Here is a 20682-nt window from a genome sequence, read left to right on the forward strand (position 1 = left end):
GATCTAATCTAGGTTAATGTTGTTTAGTGTTTAGCGTTGTTTTGTTGTTTAGCGCTTTACTATCATAAGTAATAACTACTCTCCTTTTGGTTTATCCCGTGAGTTCGGGGTCGCCACAGCGGATCATTGTCCGCATGTTGATTTTGGCACAGTTTTTACGCCGGATGCCCTTCCTGACGCAACCCTCCCCAATTTCTACCGGGCTTGGACCGGCACTGCATCGCTGGGGAGGGGGAACTATCATAAGTAATAAAACAGTAATTTAAATGGTTCTCCACCCTTGAGTTTCACTTACGGTAAAATGTTTACTTTCAAGTTACAAGGAAATCACGTGTCCAGACCTCCTCCCTCCCGACTACACTATATAAGCAATTGTATCTGCACTGCGGCAGTTTCTTTATCTGAGAATAGCACAGTTGAGCTCCCTGCTTCATCGGCAGCAGGCTGGTCTGCCATGGCTGCGGTAACATCTGCGCCTTATTTGACTTTATGCATCGGAATATGGGTATTTCCACTGGCTGCCATTTCTGAATGTGAGTGGTGTTTTGTTTAATAGCTATATTAAAGTACTGATTTAACGAAAGCGTAGAAGCAAGCGTAATAATGGTGTTGCTCATTGGTTGTATAGACTATTTGTTTTATTATTAATAGTGGCCGTTCAATTGGCAATTTGGTGGCAGTTAAATTTGGGATAGAAGGTAAAAGAACAAGGCAGGCTGAGTTTTGTTTAGTGTCCTATTATTCATTCTTCTTTAGAAGAACCGCCCACTGCTACACTACCCCCCTCTTCAACCGGGAAGCTCACTGTAGGTGGAGTTGTACATATAAACGTCATGAACAGGCGCAGTCCACAAACATTTCAATGACTTTTAATTTTTGTTATTACTCTTCTCACACTCACCACAAACAAACACGTTCTCAGTCTCCGCGGTTTGGAAGATTTTACTACAAGAGAAGCCTATAATTATTAATTTTTAATCCCTATTTCTGGTTCTGAAAATGATACACACAATATTTACAGATTCAAAGATCCAATGAAAAATTATTTGGTTTGAGAATTTGTAAGGGCTTGGGTTGAAAAAACATGACATGGTTTATGAATGGAAGCACAGAGGTGTTTTGAAGTATGACCAGGAGAAATACACCTTTGTTTCATCACTTTGCACAACTTGCAATTTTATGTTATTTCAAGGATCAATTGGCAGACAAGTCACTAATGGAGCTGTTCCCAATACTGTTCCCAACTCTTAGAATGATTTGAAAATGAAATGCTCAAAAAATTATATTGCTAACACATTACTCCTACTACTCTCCTTTCGGCTTATCCCGTGAGTTCGGGGTCGCCACAGCGGATCATTGTCCGCATGTTGATTTGGCACAGTTTTTACGCCGGATGCCCTTCCTGACGCAACCCTCCCCAATTTCTACCGGGCTTGGACCGGCACTGCATCGCTGGGGAGGGGGAATGGGCTGTTAGGGGTTCAGGGTCTTGCCCAGGGACACTTCGACATATAGCCAGGGCCGGGGATTGAACCACTCACCCTGTGGTCCGTAAGCAACTGCCTTTACCAACTGAGCTATAGCCGCCCCTAACACATTACTCCTGCTTTTGCTTTTTTTTTTTTCAGTGACGGTGAAAGCAAAACCTGGAGATGATTGTCGAATCATATGTCAGAGTTCCCAAAGTGCTCCTTTCCAACTGCTGGAGCTAAACAAACTTGAGTTAAAGTCAAAGTCAGATGATTATGTTTTTGTTTTCCGAAGAGACTCCCCATATGACACAAGCCTATTCCAGCTTCCATCTTTTCAGAACAGAGTGAGTCTGGAATATCCAGCAATAGACACAGGAAGCATTTCTGTGATTTTGAAGAACGTCAACAACAACGACACAGGAACATATGAGTGTAATGTTTCAGTGAGGAAAACAAGTCGCCATACGAGAGCAACAAGTGAGTTCCGCACAACCATCAAGCTGGAGGTTGAAGACTCAGGTGAGTGGGTCTGTGTGTGGTTATTGATGTGAGAGTGAAGAATCACAGATCAGATGTTTGTGTTTTCTAAAGATGTTGGTGATGAGACTTTGTAGCAAACAGCTGCTATGAGTGATGGGATCAAAGTGCAGTAGATAATGTCTGACAGGAGTTTGAAGAGAAAATGGATTCATCACCTACCTGACATCTCACCTCACACTTTGTGTCTCTTATACAGATCACACACATCAAAAAGTGAATGGACATGAAGCTGTTTTGGGAAGTCTATTTATTATTTCAATGATTGTTTTGGCACTGTTTGTGGTAAGCCTTTGGAAACGTAGAGCAAAGTCAGATCAGTCTGCTGCTGATGAAGCAGGTGAGCAGCAGCTTGTGTAAAATTGGATATTTGTATCAGAATCAGTTTTATTAAATTAAGACTGTATCAAGTGCCCAGTAGGTTGCTGAATAGGTTACGAAACTTTATTTGGTATATCATTTTGTTATTGCTTTTGCATATTTCAAAAATTTGAATTAAGTTAGTAAACTCTTTGTCTAGTGTCTTTAGAATTTGCTTAGTGGGAGTAATGTCTACCCCTTGTTTGTCACAAAGGTTAGGTCAGCGCTTACTTTGTTTGTGGTTATAATTTGTGTTATATCTTTTGTAACTATTTGTTGGTAATGCAAATGTATGCATTTATTTAGCTAGTAAATCCATTTTGTTTCTTTGTTTACCTCACAGTGATTTTTTTAATGACTTATGTTTATATTGTTAATTATGTACAAAAAATGTCATTGTTTGTCTAACTGTTACCTCCAGAGTTACCCTAATGTAATCTGTCAGATATATAATGTAATAAAAGTGTAGCAAGTACCTTGAAATTCAGCCTAAAGTTGCACTAGCAAGTTTTTTAAAAATGTTTTTTATAGAAATTTGTATTGTTTAATAGCATTCAAATAGTTTTGACTTTTGTGTTCCAAACTCTCATTAGAAATGAGGTATAGTGCATATCAATTCCATAATAATAATATTCATGAGAATATGATTCCAGCATTTCATCATCCATTCATTATCTGTCAGCGCTTACCCTATTTGGGTTGCGGGGGGCTGGAGCCTATCCCAGCTGTCAGCAGGTAAGAAGTGTGATGCACCCTGGACAGGTCGTCAGTCTATCTCAGCGCCAAACAGAGACACACACAGATAACCAGTTGCACTCACATTCACAACAGGCAATTTTATATTCACCAATTAACCTAACATGCATGTTATTAGAAGATGCAAACTCCCCACAGAAACCTGCATGCACATGCAGAACCCGCAACCGTCTAGCTGTGAGGCAGCAGCGCTAACCACTCTTCCACCATGCTGCCCCATTCAGCAAATCCGAATAAATGGACTATGTGGAATTTAATATCAGTGTATATTTATTTACTCTATCTAGTGATTTAACTTTCTCTGATAAGCTTTTCTGGAACTTTTCCCATTTCAGAGTTAATCAACTCACAGTTCAGGATTAAGATCAGAGTTTATTAAATATGCTTTCTAGAAAGGGACCTTAAGCTGCAGATAACTGGCCAGGTGACACAAAACACAGAGAGTTGACAGTAGATTTGTTAATGACCTGTCTGGACATATCCTATAAGTAAAATTGTGGTGCATTTACAGGGAAAAGGGGATGAGGTGTCTTAAAGCTTTGGCACAATTTCAGTCAATATGAAGATGACATATAAGAGGGAAAAAAAATAAAAACAAACTATGGGCAATGTAAGAATGGCTTAAAGAAGGCAGGCCAAGGTGGAGTGTTTGTGGCAGTTCCAAAGTAACTTAAATGCCATAAATATTATTTATATAATTTTTCAATATGGTTTAATAGTTTGACAATGGATATACCTTCGCTAATTAAATCCATCAGTAACAAAGAGCTTCAGTGTTGTTTATTTCCTGGAGGGAGTGACAGTCAAATTCAAACCTGCTTAATCTTCTCGTTCCTGCAAGAGTCCTGACAGCTCGTCGACATGGAACTCAGATAAGACATTCCAAAAACATTAAAGACACCCAAGTTCATCAGTTTTTATGAAGAAGTCCATAAGATATACACCAAAAGTGTGTGTCCTGAACATGACAAGGACTGATAACTGATATTAGAGCATTTAATAATAATTGAGATATTGTGATTGAATGTTAAGAAGGTGATTGATTATTTGAAAAGGTCAGTGTATTCCTTGCCCCTTTAAGTATATTTTGAATTGAAGTTTAATGGTTTATTTACGGTTCAATATTTCTAATGTTAACTTAAGTGTTCTAATAAGCATCTTCTTTATACTATTGTTACTTTGGTATTTAAAATGTGATGTTTACCTACTATAGTGGGCAGATTTGGAAATAGTAATATCCTAAATTGACCTGTATGCTGTACCTGTACGTCCAACTTTCCACAACTAACATCACCGTCTGAAGAGCCTCGTAGAAGTGAAAGAGCCTGAACATTAACAGAAAAGGGAAAGGAATTTCAGAAAGAAAAACTTAAGGTTCTCCTGCTACACTTTGACAGCATTTATGAACGATGGAAGGCTTTAACCAAGGTTGCTAAAAAATCTGTAATAAAACAAGATCCCAGAGATATTCTACAGGAGCACATTGTAAGCATTCAGAGTTATCTGAGCTGAACAATATTTATGATGAATACAAAAGAACTGATCGCCCAGCTCATGACATGCGTCGCAAGATGGACAACTGTAGATCAATTACCGAGACTGTAGTAGAAAACGCTCAGTCTCATATTCAAGGAGCAGAGGAACAGATCATTTGGCCTGACGCAAAATCAGTATTTGCATCCTCTGTATCCAGTGTGTCCAGCTGTTCTAAGGTTAAGGCTGTGTACTCTAATACTTCCTCAATTAAAAGACAAGAAGCTGCTGCTGAATATGCTTCCACGCAAGCCTTTTTAAATTAATTTTTTAATTGAATCATTGAATGATCATCTTCTTACAGGCCCAGAACTCTCAAACACCTTGCTAGGAGTTCTTTGTAGGTTTCGTAAAGGCCCAGTTGCTGACCAAGACCAAGACCACTTAAGGTTCTTATTGTGGGAGGACAATGATCTAGAATCAACACCATCAGTCTTTTGGATGAAGGTTCATCTGTTTGGGGCAGCGTCCTCACCTGGATGTGCCAATTTTTGTCTGAAACATTTAGCCGCTCAGTGTCAGGATCAGTTCAGTCAAAGTACTGTTAAATTCATTCAGTTTTTATGTTGACGATGGACTGGTGAATGTTACTTCTGATGCTGAGGCAATCCAACTCATTAAGAAAGCCAGAAGAACTTATTGTTTTAGTTTAGATAAGAGTGACAAAGTTCAGTTGTCAAGTGAAATCACAATATTGTGATTTGGTGGGAGTTTAAATGTCTTAAATATTATTTATATCATTTTTTAACATTGTTTACATATTATTTAAATGTTTGTGTGATTTATTTAATTGTTATTTAGGTAGGAACTATGGGTCCCTTTTATGTTGTACACGGACACCTTGTAGACAAGTGCTCGTTAAGAAGACAAGAACAATAACTTCAAGCTTAAAGTTAAAGTGTCTTATGTGGTGTGTTTAGTTTCTTAAGTTTTGTTTGATATATTTTACTTGGATTTATTTCCTCTTGGATGTGCAGCCAGCAAGGTATGCGTATTAGGTTTGCATCCTGCTTTCCATTTTATTTACGTATTGATGTTTATTTTATCTACTTTGTGATCAAGTGTGTACTTTGTCTATGTGATGTGTTTTAATAGTTTGACGGTGGATATACCTAAAAGCAAGAGCAACAAGCGCTAATTAAGAAGAAAAAAAATCCATCAGTATAAAAGAGCTTCGGTGTTGTGTATTTCCTGGAGGGAGTGACATAATGACTTGTTTATTTAAAGTGGAGTCTGTTAAGTTTTTTTTGTGTGGGCATGTAGTGTTTGTGTGTCCAGTGTATACACTAGCAGGTATAGCAGCTGTGTATCAGTAAGTATGAGGTCAGCTGTTAATTAGTGTGATGGCCTAAAGAAAGAAACTGGTCTGGTGTCTGGTGGTTTTTACAGAAAGAGCTCTGTAGCATCTGTCAGAGGGAAGAAGCTGGAAAGGGTTGTGTCCAGCGTGAGAGGGGTAATTAGTAGTGGTAATTTTCTTTGCTTGCTTCCTGGTTCTCAATGTGTACAAGTCCTGGAGAGTGGGCAGGAGAGCACCAAATAAAGCTCAGGTGTCTTTGTGGACCAGACTTAGAACCAAAAGTACAAAGGATTTGTTGCATCACCGGTTGCTTGGGTTGAGAAAAGCAAAATAGAACCTACAAAATGCACTTCAAAGTCATACATTGTACACATTAAATTACCGCCATCCCAACTATCTGTAGAACTTAATTTTTATTGCAGGTGTTGTCCAAAAGCATCAACTTGATTGGTGCAAGGGCTGGATGTCGGCCCAATTGGAGAAGGACATAGAGCGTCTCATAGCTTATTTCAACCCAAAGAAACTGATAAGCTGTTTTCCCAACACGTTGCCATTCCACAGCATCAGACACACTTCCTAAGGAATCGAATTGACCCACTTTGTACGTCCTTTGGCGTAACACATTGACTGCACAGGTACCCTTTGGCATTGCTATTGGACACTTCAGGAGCACCACTATTTGACACCCTGGGAACAACAGCGTCTGGTATTGACACTGCAGGTGCACTTCGGCATCAGGATTGACCATTCCAGAAAGTCAAAGAAACAACTTTCTGTACACAAAAAATCTACTTACGTTAAGAAATAACTACGGTTAGGGTTAGGCACAAAAACGTCAGCGTAAGGTAAGTTAAAAGAAGAATTATATAAAAACAGAACACTACAAACACTGACAATGGTACACATGTACTTTTATACTATAATAACTTGCGCAACGTTGTGAAACAATTATCAAAAGTGAACAACCTGTCGCACTAGAGTGGAACCCCTATCTCCTGTGGTAAAGTCTTGTTTCTTGTTGTACCATCCACCACCCTGTCCACCTCTCTATGAGAATTTTTCTCTTCATATTTTATGTAATTGATGTAGATGTCAAATATTGGCATGTTAGGGTTTCTAATTAACTACACTGACAGCTCAGTGCATCAATCATCAACGCAATCCACACTTAAGCGTCTGCGTGTGGCGCAAAAAGACTGTGACCTCTGGAATGAGAATGGGCTGGTTTTCCTGAAACTTTACAAAATATCATTGTCCGCAACTTACATTTTGCATTTTGCTAAATATTTTTGTATGTATTTTTGCATTTTAGTGTGCCTGTATGCATTTCTTTATGTTTTATTCTCTTACTTGTATGGGTACGAGCAGCGTCTTCATGCATGCGCGATTCAGTTCATTTGCAGTCTGGACACGGTGAAGGGGTGAATATAGACCGTTTTCACAAAAAACGGAAATACTTACCAAACGGGTAACCCTATTTCTGCTTTATGCTGTGCAATGCAGTGACTTGGTAACAATAAATTGCTGTATTGTTTTAACGTCCTCTCTGAAAGCCATTTATGTATATTAAATCACAGCTAACATTATTCATCATTTATGTTAATCTTTCAGTCGGAAACATAATCGTAATCCAGTTGATAAGCGTCAGTGGCAGCTTCCAAATTTACACAGGACAAAGAGAAGAGCGTTTCCTCCAAAGCCAAATGTTTACTTTCCCTTTCATTGACATTCTCCCCTTTCTGTTGTGCGACAAAGTTGTTCCAAGAAAAGTGGCTAGGGTCAACTCTGTTTATGAGCCGAGTGCTGCCCACTTTAATATAAAGATCCAGAGCGTGCTGACTACAAAGGAACAAGCTACCTCTTTGCACCTTGAAACTTTGTTCATCTCGCCTAATTGCCTGCACACATCTTTTTTTGTTTTGGATCTTTTGGTAACAAGCAACAGGATTTGTTTTTCTGTTTTTGCTGTTTTCTGTTTTTAGATTTTGCAATTGTTCCTAATGTAATGACAACGGAGGTTTCCTGATCTAACTGCTGGGAGGAGCTGCTGCACCAGGACTGGTCCACCTGGGAGTCATTTGGGATGTTGGAGGGGCCCATGGCAGCACCCGCTGTGTGTTTTCACGTCTCCAAAAGTCTACAATAACACCAGCAAAAGTCGCTGGTCACTTTTAGAAGGAGAGTCGCTAGAGGGGTCTATACTCACTAAATATAGCGAGAAAGTCGCTAAGTTGGCAACACTGACCACCACTGGTTCATTAAGCTTGACACCAACGCACTGTTTGGTTGACAACTAGCAGCATTAAAAACATTCTGCAAAAAGCCACAACACAACCAATTTGAGGAAAGGGCTTTTTGCAGTGTGGTTCTTAATGCTGCACCTGTGTTATCAGCTTTGTGAAGTTGTTTTTGTATATTTCCTTGTGTTTTGTCTATTTACATGTGTTATCTCAAATTGCAGTGCTTTGAACTCTCAGGGCCATCTTAAGTTCCAGAGAAATCACAGCTGCTGCTCTGTGGACTCAGTACTATGTCTTATGTTGTTCTTGTTCATATTGAAGTGAACTCATTATATCATATATTTAATATATGAGCCACAGCAGTTGTATGGACAGATGTCTTTCATGGCTTTGGCTGTGTTGTCTCTGTGGGTTACGAATAGATCAAAGTGGAATGTACTTCACACTTCCCCCAGCAACATTAGTCACATTTAAAAATAAAATGCTTCACTGTGATGAATTTCTAGCAGTACAATTAGAGGATGAGGGCGTCAAGAAAATCTATGAAAATGTCTGATTCAGTAACAAGTTAGAGTCTGAGAGAACAGGACTTCATGTTCACTGTGAAGTGTTGATGTACTGGTGAACATTAGTTGTTTTATGTTTTCTGTAGTTTCAGACTCTGATCCCACTAATGATCACTTTCATCATTTATAGAACGTTTTAGTTTAGACTTCAGAGATTGTCTCCTGTGAAGAGTCTCCACTCCATTGTCATTACTGACTGTTAATTCTTCTTTTTAAAATAAGTTGATATGAGGAATTTTTTGTGTCCTTTCTTTACTATCATACATATAATAGACTTTGTTGTACACCAGATTATACTGTGATATTACAACATGCATAACACACTATGGTGTCGTTATAAGAGTTCACCAATAGACTCTGTTCATGTACTGTGCAACATGGAAACTTTACGCTATCACATTATTTATTTATGATATAAACATGTTTTATATATAGCCTGACTTTGCTTGATTCACTTGGTCACAGATTCTTCCAGTGTGACAGTGACTGTGTATTTCCACTGACACATGGAAAATATCCAGTCTTATGACCATATTCTTATTCTTAGTGATCATGAGGATGTTTTAAAAATATGCTGAATATCTGACAAACAAACCACATGTACAGTGCTGTAACATTTGCTGTTTTACTGAAGGTTTTTATAAACATCTGTATAACCTGTAGTTTTCTCACCACAACCACTGACATCTGAAGAAATATTTAAACTGACCTATATTTAAAAGTGCATTATATATGATGTACTAATGGAACCCCAATGGGCTCAAGTCAGTGTCTTCTTGTGCCAGTCCTTAGCCTGGATAAATACAGAGATCATGACTTCCATACTGGATCGGTCAGGGTCCAGGTTAACAGGAGTTTGAAGAGGAAATGGTTTCATCACCTACCTGACACTTCACACCTCATTCTCTACTCACAGGTGATGGAGCAGGAGACACATGGAAAGGAGGACACAATGATGGAGAAAATAAAGATAGTGGAGGCAAGGATGATGGAAACAGTAGAGGACACATAGTAACTGTTGTGTTATTTATGGGTATGATTGCTTTTATCGTTTTGACAATCCTCTTAACTAAAAGCCACATGAAGAAATTACACCTCTCTCCTTCTGATGGAGCATGTGACAAAAATCCAGCATGAAGACACAAATGAGAAATGCAGAACATCCAAATAACTCTTTGCCCAAGATCACTTCAGTATTTCCCATTGGATTATTTAAAGACTGCCTATCAGGTAAATTACTTTGAAAGAAATTTTCAAGTATTTCTAAAGGTTGGCCATATGTAAAGACTTGATTATTTGACCCCCCCACTCCATGAATTGCTACCTAAGGGCCTCCCATGCAAACTGGTCCTAGGTGATGACCTAGATGAATAACAATTCATAATATGTAAAATGTCAAGCTCCTACTAGAGTGGAAAGTGAAAAGAAAAAAGAAAAGAGCAACAAAAAGCAACGACAAAACATCGGGAAGGTTGGTAGAACCAGTAGCTGCACGCTGTAAGACACACAGCTTCAAAGCCGGGGACACCTGCAGAGAGCTAACAATAACATTTGGCACTTATCTCACAGTAAGGCAGTGTTTATGTGACTTCATATCTATCAAAGCTATTGGAAACTGTCATTTTTGACAACATGTTTTCTATTCCTGCCTAATCTCGACCAGTTTACAGAAAAGACGTGGTTGATGTTTAAAGAGCTGATTGCGCACCTTGGAGGGTCCATCTTTCATCAGGTGATGTTTAGCTATTTTCAGATTCTCCTCCTGATCAAAATATTCTGATCAAACAGTTTTGTTATTTTAAAAATTAGTCCTTTGTTGTTGGTGCAGACTGACCTTTACCTGATATGTTAGGGTGAACCATAGAAACTTTATGCGGTTATTTAAGTTATTCACCACAAAAGCTGTCTGGTGGCTCGATGGGAGGAGCATCGGGTTCGGATTGAGAATTCTCCAGGATCAAAACGCAGCCCACAGACCAGGTATACCATTGAGTGAGACACTGAGCACTAGCTCCCCAGGTGCTGCCTGTGCCCTCCCACTGCTCCCTCTAGGGCGATGGGCTTAATGCAGATCACGGATTTCACTATAACATGTAAAAAAAAAAAAAGTTCTCAATAAAGTTATATTTCTAAAGACCTTGTTTTGGCACTGCTTGCATCTGTTGACTGGTTTAATTTGTGTCATGGTGTCCTTCAGTGAATAAATATTTACTGATTAAATTAATAGAATCCTATTATTGAGTCATATTACAACAACACCACAAGTAGAAATGATCAATCCAATAAATGTTTAAATTATGAATACAAATATGATTATTTATTCTAGAAATAAGAAACCTATCTGGCTTTCCCTATTCAGGTTGTTACTGATGGAGGTGATCTAAATTCTAACTACATGTTTTCAAATTATTATTTATCATTGCATGCGTGAACTATAGAATCTTTATTTGCAGACTAACCTGTGTAGATTCAACAGAAATGTACTTTAAAGTTAGAAATCAATATAGATATGCTAACTTAAAGTAAAAGCACCTAAAATGTCTGCTCAAACACACTTTTGAAGTGAAGATAATGAAGGGTAATTTTCCACCAGGTGTTTACTTCAACAATCTGATGTGTTGAACCCGTTGAAACACACCCCGCATGAGCTGTGAGCCAGGGAACCGCCCAGATTACAAAACAAGACAAAAAGAAACCACAGATGGCTGATGAAACCTGATCTCTGGAGGTGGTTTGAAACCAGGCAGCTGTCTTTGTATCCAGTATAAAAGAGGCTCATAAACCTGGCCTAACATTTGACTTTGAAATAATGTCCAACATCTATAAGTCTAAAAGGCTCATTTAACTAAAGGACAGAATGAATCATTTATGGGCCCGTCCCTGTAACTTGTCTAACTTCTTCTCTTAAATGAGGATGTGGTCTAGCTGTGGACTTCCTTTGTAACAACACGTGCTGAAACGTAATCTCAAGAGTCATGTTCCGCTGCGGCCATTTTCTAAAAAGAGAGAGAGAGAAAAACCACAAACACAGCATGGTTCCCTTTAGTTTCTATGAGTGCAGAAGTGTTGAGACCTTTATAACAGCAATGGTCCTTGCTCTGGACTAAATGTCCCTGCTGACAACACACAGTTGGACTTTAAATTCAAACAGTCCTTTAACATTTTATGTGATAAACACAGCTGTTAGTATCTTAGTGACAGATTGTTGTGAGATTAGTATCTGTGATGCTTGGTGTGCGATTCAGTCTCAATCTGCCAAACCTAGGTTATTGTCATTTTCAGAGAAAGCCCATTGTTTAAGTCTCCATGAGCATCCAGGCTGTGTGTCCCCCTGTGTCCTCTCTCCTCTGTCATCTATTCATTCAGGTTCTTTGTGTTGGACCATCTGCCTTTCTGGGACCTCACTCCATGTCCTGGTTGTCAGTTCCTCATCCCAGTTGCTTTGATGTGGATATTTCTTACCCAGAAGCTTTATGTTCTTCCTCTCTGTGTCTCTTTTTTGTTTTTTGTTTCCCTGTTTCTCTGACTCATTCTCTGTCTGTCTCTTTGCTCGGTGTGGTCTGTCTGAGATCATGGTTTGCATTCACATTTATGGTTTGACTGTGTATGCTCTGAGAAAGTTTCACAAAGGTAAAACCTTTGTGAAACTTTGTGAACAGTTAAACTAAGACTGACAAATGACAAATGGTTTTGATATTAGCTTTAGGATCTACAGGGAAAGTCTTTTATAGGGCAACACCAGATTTGTTCTTGTTGTAAAATATCAATTGGCCATTGGCACATCATGTAGGACACACACACATCACATGGATCATCGGCTTTCAGCTTGTCCCTTCAGGGGTCACCACAGTGGAACACGTCCCGCATGTTGAATTGGCATGTGTTTTTACACCAGATGGCCTTGCTGCCCCAACCCTACCATTTTGACCGGCTTGGAGCCAGCATCAGGGTGGCCTTTAGTGGCTGGACATAGTATTTAGGACTGGACTAGTAATAGGAATTAGTACTAGGTAAACAGTAGGAGGTTGGTGTGGATGGATGGGTCAACAAAGCAAAAGACTTTCTCACCGGATGCCGGATCTCGACTCCAGTGTAAAACAACACTTGTTCTGCAGTAACAAGTCATGGGACATAGATTATGTAAAGTGAAGCAGAACCATGACATTTTAAAAACTCCTAACCATGTCTATTTAGTCCTTTACTCTAACCCTGATATCTTTTTGCCTAACTAACCAAATCATTATGCTTGCACATTTATACCCAGCATTTTTGAGTGATTTGGGGCAAAAAATAGTGCAAAACTACCCGGCATCTTTGCACCAGTCGGTTTCTGTCACTTTGTTGCCTGGTCCCTGGTTGTCTGCAATTCCGAAGACTAAGCAGCTGAAAGAACTGCTGTGAGTGGTGACAGCCACACTATTTTTAGTCTGAAGCTTTAATTAAAGCCAGGCATTTATCAGTTTGACTGCATGTCTGTAAAAGGAAGCAGCAGAAGCAGCAGAGTGCTGGCTGTGCCAAGTTACAGTGCAAGCAAAGAAATGAAAGTCAGGGCTAAGGAATGATTTACAATAAATGAAACTGATAAAACCCAAACAGTGTTAGAGAATGTCCCTCAAGATTATACTGAAAATTCTTACTGAAAAGATCCATAAAGTAGAAAATGTTTTATGGACACATCAAGGAGCAGTGTAGTCTCCTTCACACTCTCACTGTAACACATATGGACTGAACAGATCTGTGAGACTGAGGTCTGCATCTGTTTGTGTTTGACATCAATATATTTTGCTGAATGTTTTGCTTCATAAAATCGATGATGCTCCTGCCTCAGGTACAGTCCGTCTCCTGTTTTCCATGGTGTCCATTCTTCCATCACTAAGAAGATTAAAACCACTTCACACATCCACCAAGGAGGCCACTCTTAAAACACCCCTTCTAGGAAGATAAACAGTGTTAAGAGTCATGAATATTACAACCCCAATTCAAAAAAGCCATATTTTATTCACAATAGAACATAAAAAACATGTCAGATGTTGAAACTGATGGAGGCAGTATGTGGTTTAGCATTGTCTTGCTGAAATATGCACGGTCTTCCCTGAAATAGACGTCGTCTGGATGGAAGTATACGTTGCTTTAAAACCTCTATGTACTTTTCAGCAATGATGGTTCCTTTCCAGATCTGTAAGCTGCTCACACCACGGGCACTAATGCACCTCCGTACCATTAGAGATACAGGCTTTTAAACTGTTCGCTGATAACAAGCTTGATGGTCCCTCTCCTCTTTAGGGAGGGACCCAAGATCACGTGCATCCAGTTTTGACCTTCGGCCTTGTCCCTTGCATTTTGAATTAAAAAGTTTTTATATGTAATTATCTAAACCCCTGCAGAGTGGAGCAGCTGTACCCATAGAAACATGTCTGATCTGTTATGGAAACTTAATGAACCAGTTCCGGAGAAACCACAACACAGGTGTGAGGCCGAGCAACAGCAGGTTAGTCAGGCTGCAACACAAAGCGGTATGAAAATAAAACCTGTTTGGTCCTGTCGCTGTAGACAAATGACAGGGTTAAAGGCTCCTCCCACCTTTCTGACTATTTCAACATGAATGAGGATGTTGTTTCGAGACCAATTTCCTTCCTCTTCTGACTACATGTTATTTCTCCTTTTTTAAATGAGTAGATATGAGGAAGGTTTTGTGTCCTTTCTTTACTGTCAGACACATAATAGACTTTGTTTGTTATGTACCAGATTATGCTGTGATATTACTGCATGTATTACACACTATGGTGTCTTTACCGGAGCTCACTAATAGACTCAGTTTATGTACTGTCAACATGAAACCCTGATGTCAACACATCATTTATTTATAGTCTGAGCTGCTCACAGGTTTTTCCAGTGTGAGGTGACCTTCACTCATGTTGTGTTTACTGCTAAACTCACTGAAAACTTATGACCAAAATGAGCTTATTTAAATATGCTGAATATCTGACAAACAAACCATATGTACAGTGCTGTAACACAACTTGCTGTTGTACTGAATCTGTATAACCTGTTGTTTTCTCACCACCACCACTAACATGTGAATGAATATTTAAACTGGCCTATATTTAAAAGCACATTATATATGATATTTTGGAGTATGGGTGTGAGAAATGAGCTAATAATTCCAATTAGAGGGAAGCAGAACTGGTACTTTCTGAGGCCTGATGTGAAATGACTGTTGAACTGTTCCAGTCAAGGGGAAGACGAATCTGTGCTCAGAGGGAAACAACATTCTTTAACTGCACTGGCTGAACTCTTTGAACACTGCAGAGCCATATTTGAGCAGCTGCAGCATTAAAAAAATCTGCCTCCTCCTTTACATTTTTCTTTAACTCTGCAATAAGATTTTAAATTCCAGACTAATGGCAGAGTTTTCAGCTTTCTCTCAGCTCTATTAAAAAAGTCAGTTTGAAGATCTATGTATCATTATCTAACTGAACTTGAAATGTTGTTGACTCTCTTCTCTCTGTGTGCGTGAGATCAAATTTCCTGCCATTGCCTCAGGACACAACTGTTTTCCAGTAACTCGTTTGGACTGATTAACAGGACATAAGGGAAACAGTGTTTGAAGGAGTTTTTTGAACCGAGACAAAAGCCGGACGTGTGATTTTACCATGAACAGTAAACAGAGCAACATCAGCTGCCCTTTTAACTGGGTCAAACCCCACAGAGACAGTTTTTATAATTTACTTCTGAACATCCACTGTAATATATTTGTTGGTTTTATTCTATGTTCTTCTTCTAAATGTAAAATCTAAAATCTAAGGTTGTCAGATGAATTCAGTGAAGTAAAGCGAACACAGTTCAAAGCTGTCGTTGCATGTTTAAACTCAGTAAGACTGGTTTGAATTCAAACATGGCTGCATGCTTCTGCTTTTGCTCTCATTGTGGTTTCCTGTGTTTCAGTGGGAGCATTGTGTGCACTCTGACACAGTGCAGGAAGTTTCAAACATTTGCAAAAATTTCCTATGATTATTATCAAGTTCTTATAGAAATTACTCAGAAAACCAAACTGGGATTTAGGGTCTTCCCTTCTTAGATCAGTCAGTCTCATCTTACTTTATTTGTTTGTTAATTGTTTGTACAGTGTCCTTGAGTGTTTTCAAAGGCGCTTATATATAAAATGTCTTATTATTATTGTTGTATAGATCATCATCATAGTGTATGTGTTGATTCTAGTCAAGTGAAAAGTACAATGTCTGTATCTGAATTGTTCTAGAGATGTAATACTTAAGTAACAAATATTATCCACGTGCTGCCACGAGGAAAAGTCAGTGGGACACCAAAATTACATGGCTTCATCATCTGCACCACATTTTACCACAGACCACAGCTGCTGGAACATGTGTGTCTGAATCAGAGATCTGTGCATGGACCAGCTGTCAGACATGTCCATGCACAGATCTGTGCTGCTGGTGGGACACACTTTGGACACTCACATTTTTATACTTCAGACTCAACATAAGGAGTTTTCATTAAAACCGGGTTTTGCTCAGTTTCTCCTTAAGCTGCAGTCTTCATCTGAAAACTGTACCTGGTATTTTCCTACTGGTTTTTACTGTCACATCTTGATTTAAGTTTCCATATGAGTTTGTGGCTTGTTCCCAGCTACACCCACTAGTATTTATGTTGGGTGTCTCCAGTTCCTGTTTGACTGTGAGCTTTAAACTATAATCAGTCTGGAATAACATTCAGAAACCTTCACTGAACTCTCTAAAATGAGCAGTGTCGTTCTCCATCTTGTTAGTAAAACTGACTCTTGCTCACTTGATCTGGATCCTGCACTGAGCTGCATGTGTTTGTAGTTCAGTTTTAAGTGTGTGAGACAGAAGGGGGGACACTTTATTCACTTTAACATATTTATCCCGTTGAACAGTTTGCTTTGAAGCAGAAACAGCAAAAATCACTTGAAATATTTTATTTATTGATACTGTAGTCTAGACTATGAGTTATTGCTCTGCACTGCCGCAGGAAGGCTGAGGATCTACTACCACACCCACACAAATATTTGCATTCTTCATGTGATGTGAGCCCTCAAACAAATTAAAGGCTCAGTGGCACAGAATATTTGCATTTAGTAAAATAACATGTTGAGACTGATCTGAACTCAGCAAGTTTCCTCATGTTGTTAATGTGCAGACAAATCATGGTGAAAACATGAGCAAATGCTGCAGGAAACTCTGTTTTCTTAATATTTGTTCAGTTTGTGTTTTCTCCATAAACCTGCTGTAATACTCCAGTGTTTCAGGGTGTTTTTTGTTTTCTTTAAAACTCATTTTTACAGTTTCCTCCTCATGTGACATTAAATATGAAACTTCCCTGTTGTTGGGTTGAACTGAAACTCGTGTGTCTCCACCTGCTGGAGTAAAACCACTAAAACAGTATGTGCCCCCCCCCCTTAGCTGTAAATGTATGCAGTGCATAGTGGAGATGTGATGGAGCCTACAGAACCACACCACCTGCTCGACATTCTGCCGAGGATACAGCCACTGTTCTCCAGTTATTTAAGGACTTAAGTTTTAACTGAAGCCCTTGTACCACATAGTCCCACCCTCCCACCTATAAGACCGACTGGATGGCCAGACTCCTCTGACTCTTCCTGCATCATGGACAAACAACTAGTCAGCATGGCCGTTCTCAGAACTAGTTTCTGTTTACCCGCTGTCACATTCAAAGACATTAGGGAATTTGGAATATTTATCCAGAGTTTGTCAAAAGTCAAAATTTTCCAAAGTTTGCACGACTCAAGACACAATAATAGCATTTATGGAAAATACACATTGTTTTAAAAAAATCTGAATTTCCCTTTAATATTAGAGTGTTATGAATGTGATCTTTTGTTTATTCTGTTTCATTTATGAAAGAGACCCTCATTACCAAACTCTCAAACAAACTTGTTCCATTCTTATGATGTTGATTGATTCTTCATTTGTTACTGCAGATGTTTTGACGTTCACAGACTCCTCCCCTTTTATTTACTCCCACACTTGTCCTCAGATCATGGTGGCGCACAGGACAAAACACTGACAGATATAATGTTATACAGAAAGATGACACTATGTTGAATAAAGTTCCACTTCCTCGCTTCAGGCTTCCTCGGGTCAGTGAGGGTCTGGTTTGGGGTCATGACTGTTTCTGTCGGTATAACATCAGTTTCTGACTGTCATGTGACGGCGTCTTTGGTCAAAGAAGTTAACCTGCTCAGAGTTTAGATACTGAATAATAAACCATCTCTCTCTTGTTCTAGAACCATTATAAAATGTAAATTACTGCACAACACAATCCATCACAGAGTTGTTGAGATATTTCAATTTGAGGCAACAGTTTGATTTACCATGAAAAAGGAAAAATTATTTTCTCACAACGTTGTCAGTAAATCACAACATATCTGAGAAATTGTTTGATGAATGTATCTATAAAACAGCAACCAGGGTTATGATAGGTAAAAACACCTGTGACCCAGTTACAGTGTGACATTTAAATGCACAAAACATATATCAGCCAAAAATAAATCCCCTCATCTGTTGACCTCAATACAAGAAAAACACATAGATGATCAACATAAAATATAAGGTAGAAACAGATCTGCTGTAAACATCACAGGGGATCTTCTGTGGTAAACTGACATTTATGTGCACAAAGAATGTTTAGTTGTAAACAAATTTCAAAGTCTAGACTCTGATCATATCAACATATTAATTCTTTCCATTAGTGAAAAAAGTAAAACCTGGAGAAGATGTCCTCCTTCAGTGTCAGGGGACCAGAGATGCTGCTATTTTACTTTTAAACTGGATCAGACGGGATCTTAAATCAGAGGATATTGTCTTCTTCTTCAGAGAGGATCTTACATCTGAAATCTACCAGCATCCATCTTTCCATGGTCGAGTGAAGCTGAGAGATCGGCAGATGAAGGACCGAGACATTTCTGTGATTCTGAAGAACGTCAAGATCACAGACACTGCAACATATGAGTGTTATGTTGGATATGGAGACAGTTCTAAGCTCATCAGCAGCATCTACCTGAAGGTTGAAGACTCAGGTGAGTTTAAAGTGCAGCTGCTTCCTGGTAGTTGATGTGAGAGTGAACCATCACAGATCAGATGTTTGTGTTTTCTAAAGATGTTGCTGATGAGACTTTGTGTCCGTTGCTGTTATTGCTTCAGTGATCTTAAGAACAGTCATAAATAATTCCTGCCACCCTCCTGCTGAACAGACAGTTGTTCTTCAGCAGGTATAAAATGCCATCTGCTGTTTCCATGGTGACCAGTTCAACAAGTTGCTGCCTCCTGTTATCTCAGCAGACGCATTGTCCTCAGTAACAAGCATTGAATGTTCTGAATGCTGAAGTCCACACTTCATGTATGACTTATAAATACACATTAATGTGACATAATTACTTCTCACCAAAAACGTTCTATTCTCATCATTTGGTCTGATCACTAGTTTAAGTACTGTTAAAGTAAAAAGGATTGAATCCATTCTCATAACATCATCCATTCAGTTTCATGTTAATATATAAACCATTATCATATTGTTTGTGCTAATTCTAGTCTAGTATAAAGTACAATGTCTGTGTTTTAATTGTAATAGAGATACTCTAATACTGAAGTAACACAAATATCCTAGTTGCTGCCACGAGGAAAAGTCAGTAGAAAACCAAAATCACATGGGTTCATCATGAGGAAACATCTGCACCACATTTAAACACATTCCATACCTGCTGAGACATGTGTGTCTGAATCAGAGCTGTGGACCAGCTGTCAGACATGTCTCACCACAGATCTGTGCTGCTGGTGGGACACAGCAGACAGTCAGCCTTTTATAGTTTAGAGTCATAAGGAGTTTTCATTAAAACCAGGTTTTACTCAGTTTGTGTCTGTGAGCAGCAGCAGAATAATTTCTGCACTTTGTTCTTGTAACTCAGTGGTAAGTTTCTGTTTGACTTTTGCAACCAGTGATTATGATGTTTAAACTTCAATCAGTCTGGAATGAAAATTAAAACCTCAAACAGAGCTGACATTCAGAAACCTTCACTGTGTGTTTGTTCATGAACTCTATGAGCAGTGTCTTTCTCCATCTTTTTAGTAAAAATGACTCCTCCTCACTTGATCTGGATCCTGCACTGAGCTGCATGTGTCCTTGATGATCTCTACAAACACAAATAGACTCTGTGAATATTCTTCATGTGATTATAAGCTCAAGCAAATTAACGTCTCAGTGACACAGCATGTTTGCTTTGAGTAAAATAACATGTTGAGACTCATCTGAACTCTGCTGAAGTTTCATAATCTTGTTAATGTTCAGACAAAAAGTGAAACCATGAACAAACGCTGCAGAAAACTCGTTTTTTTTCCTTCCTTTTTCTCTCTAAACCTGCAGTGTTTTAGAAATTTTTGTTTTCTTTAAAACTAATTTTACAGTTTTCTCCTCGTGTGACATGAAATATGAAACTTCCCTGTTGTTGGGTTGAACTGAAACTCGTGTGTCTCCACCTGCTGGAGGTTTCTGACTGTTTCCAGTAGATGGAGCTTTACAACCTGCTCTGTACTCACACACTCACACAGCAGTGAACCATGAACATCATGATGGATCCCAGTCTGCTGCAGGACACAGTGAGAACTGAAGAACTGTTCTGATGATAAACGGAGCAAAGAAAAGACCAGAAGGTTCTTTGTGTTTTTAACAAACCCAATTCATATTTGGGCATTTTATTAAAATGTTTTAATTATAATTATAATAACATAAAAATACCTTAGTTGCAAATTGTGGTTCTGGATCCTACTGACACACTTTCATCTCACAAATGTATTTTTGTCACATTACATTGCTCCACAGTTTTATTATAATTCAAACCCAACTGATGGGACTAAGTTGGACCTTAA

At 38.8% G+C, this 20682-nt stretch overlaps 1 protein-coding gene and 1 long non-coding RNA gene across 2 annotated transcripts in view; both read left to right on the forward strand.

Moving 5' to 3' along the window:
- Positions 1-20682, forward strand: part of LOC137137902 (immunoglobulin superfamily member 3-like) — a 221794-nt gene that overhangs the window by 195116 nt on the left and 5996 nt on the right. The window lies entirely within an intron of this gene.
- LOC137138076 (uncharacterized) lies at positions 373-2856 on the forward strand. The gene is made up of 3 exons (XR_010915882.1): positions 373-533; positions 1629-1991; positions 2209-2856. It is a non-coding gene; the product is annotated as an uncharacterized lncRNA (long non-coding RNA).

The sequence above is a fragment of the Channa argus genome, chromosome 12 (assembly GCF_033026475.1).
Source record: "Channa argus isolate prfri chromosome 12, Channa argus male v1.0, whole genome shotgun sequence".
Taxonomy (NCBI): domain Eukaryota; kingdom Metazoa; phylum Chordata; class Actinopteri; order Anabantiformes; family Channidae; genus Channa; species Channa argus.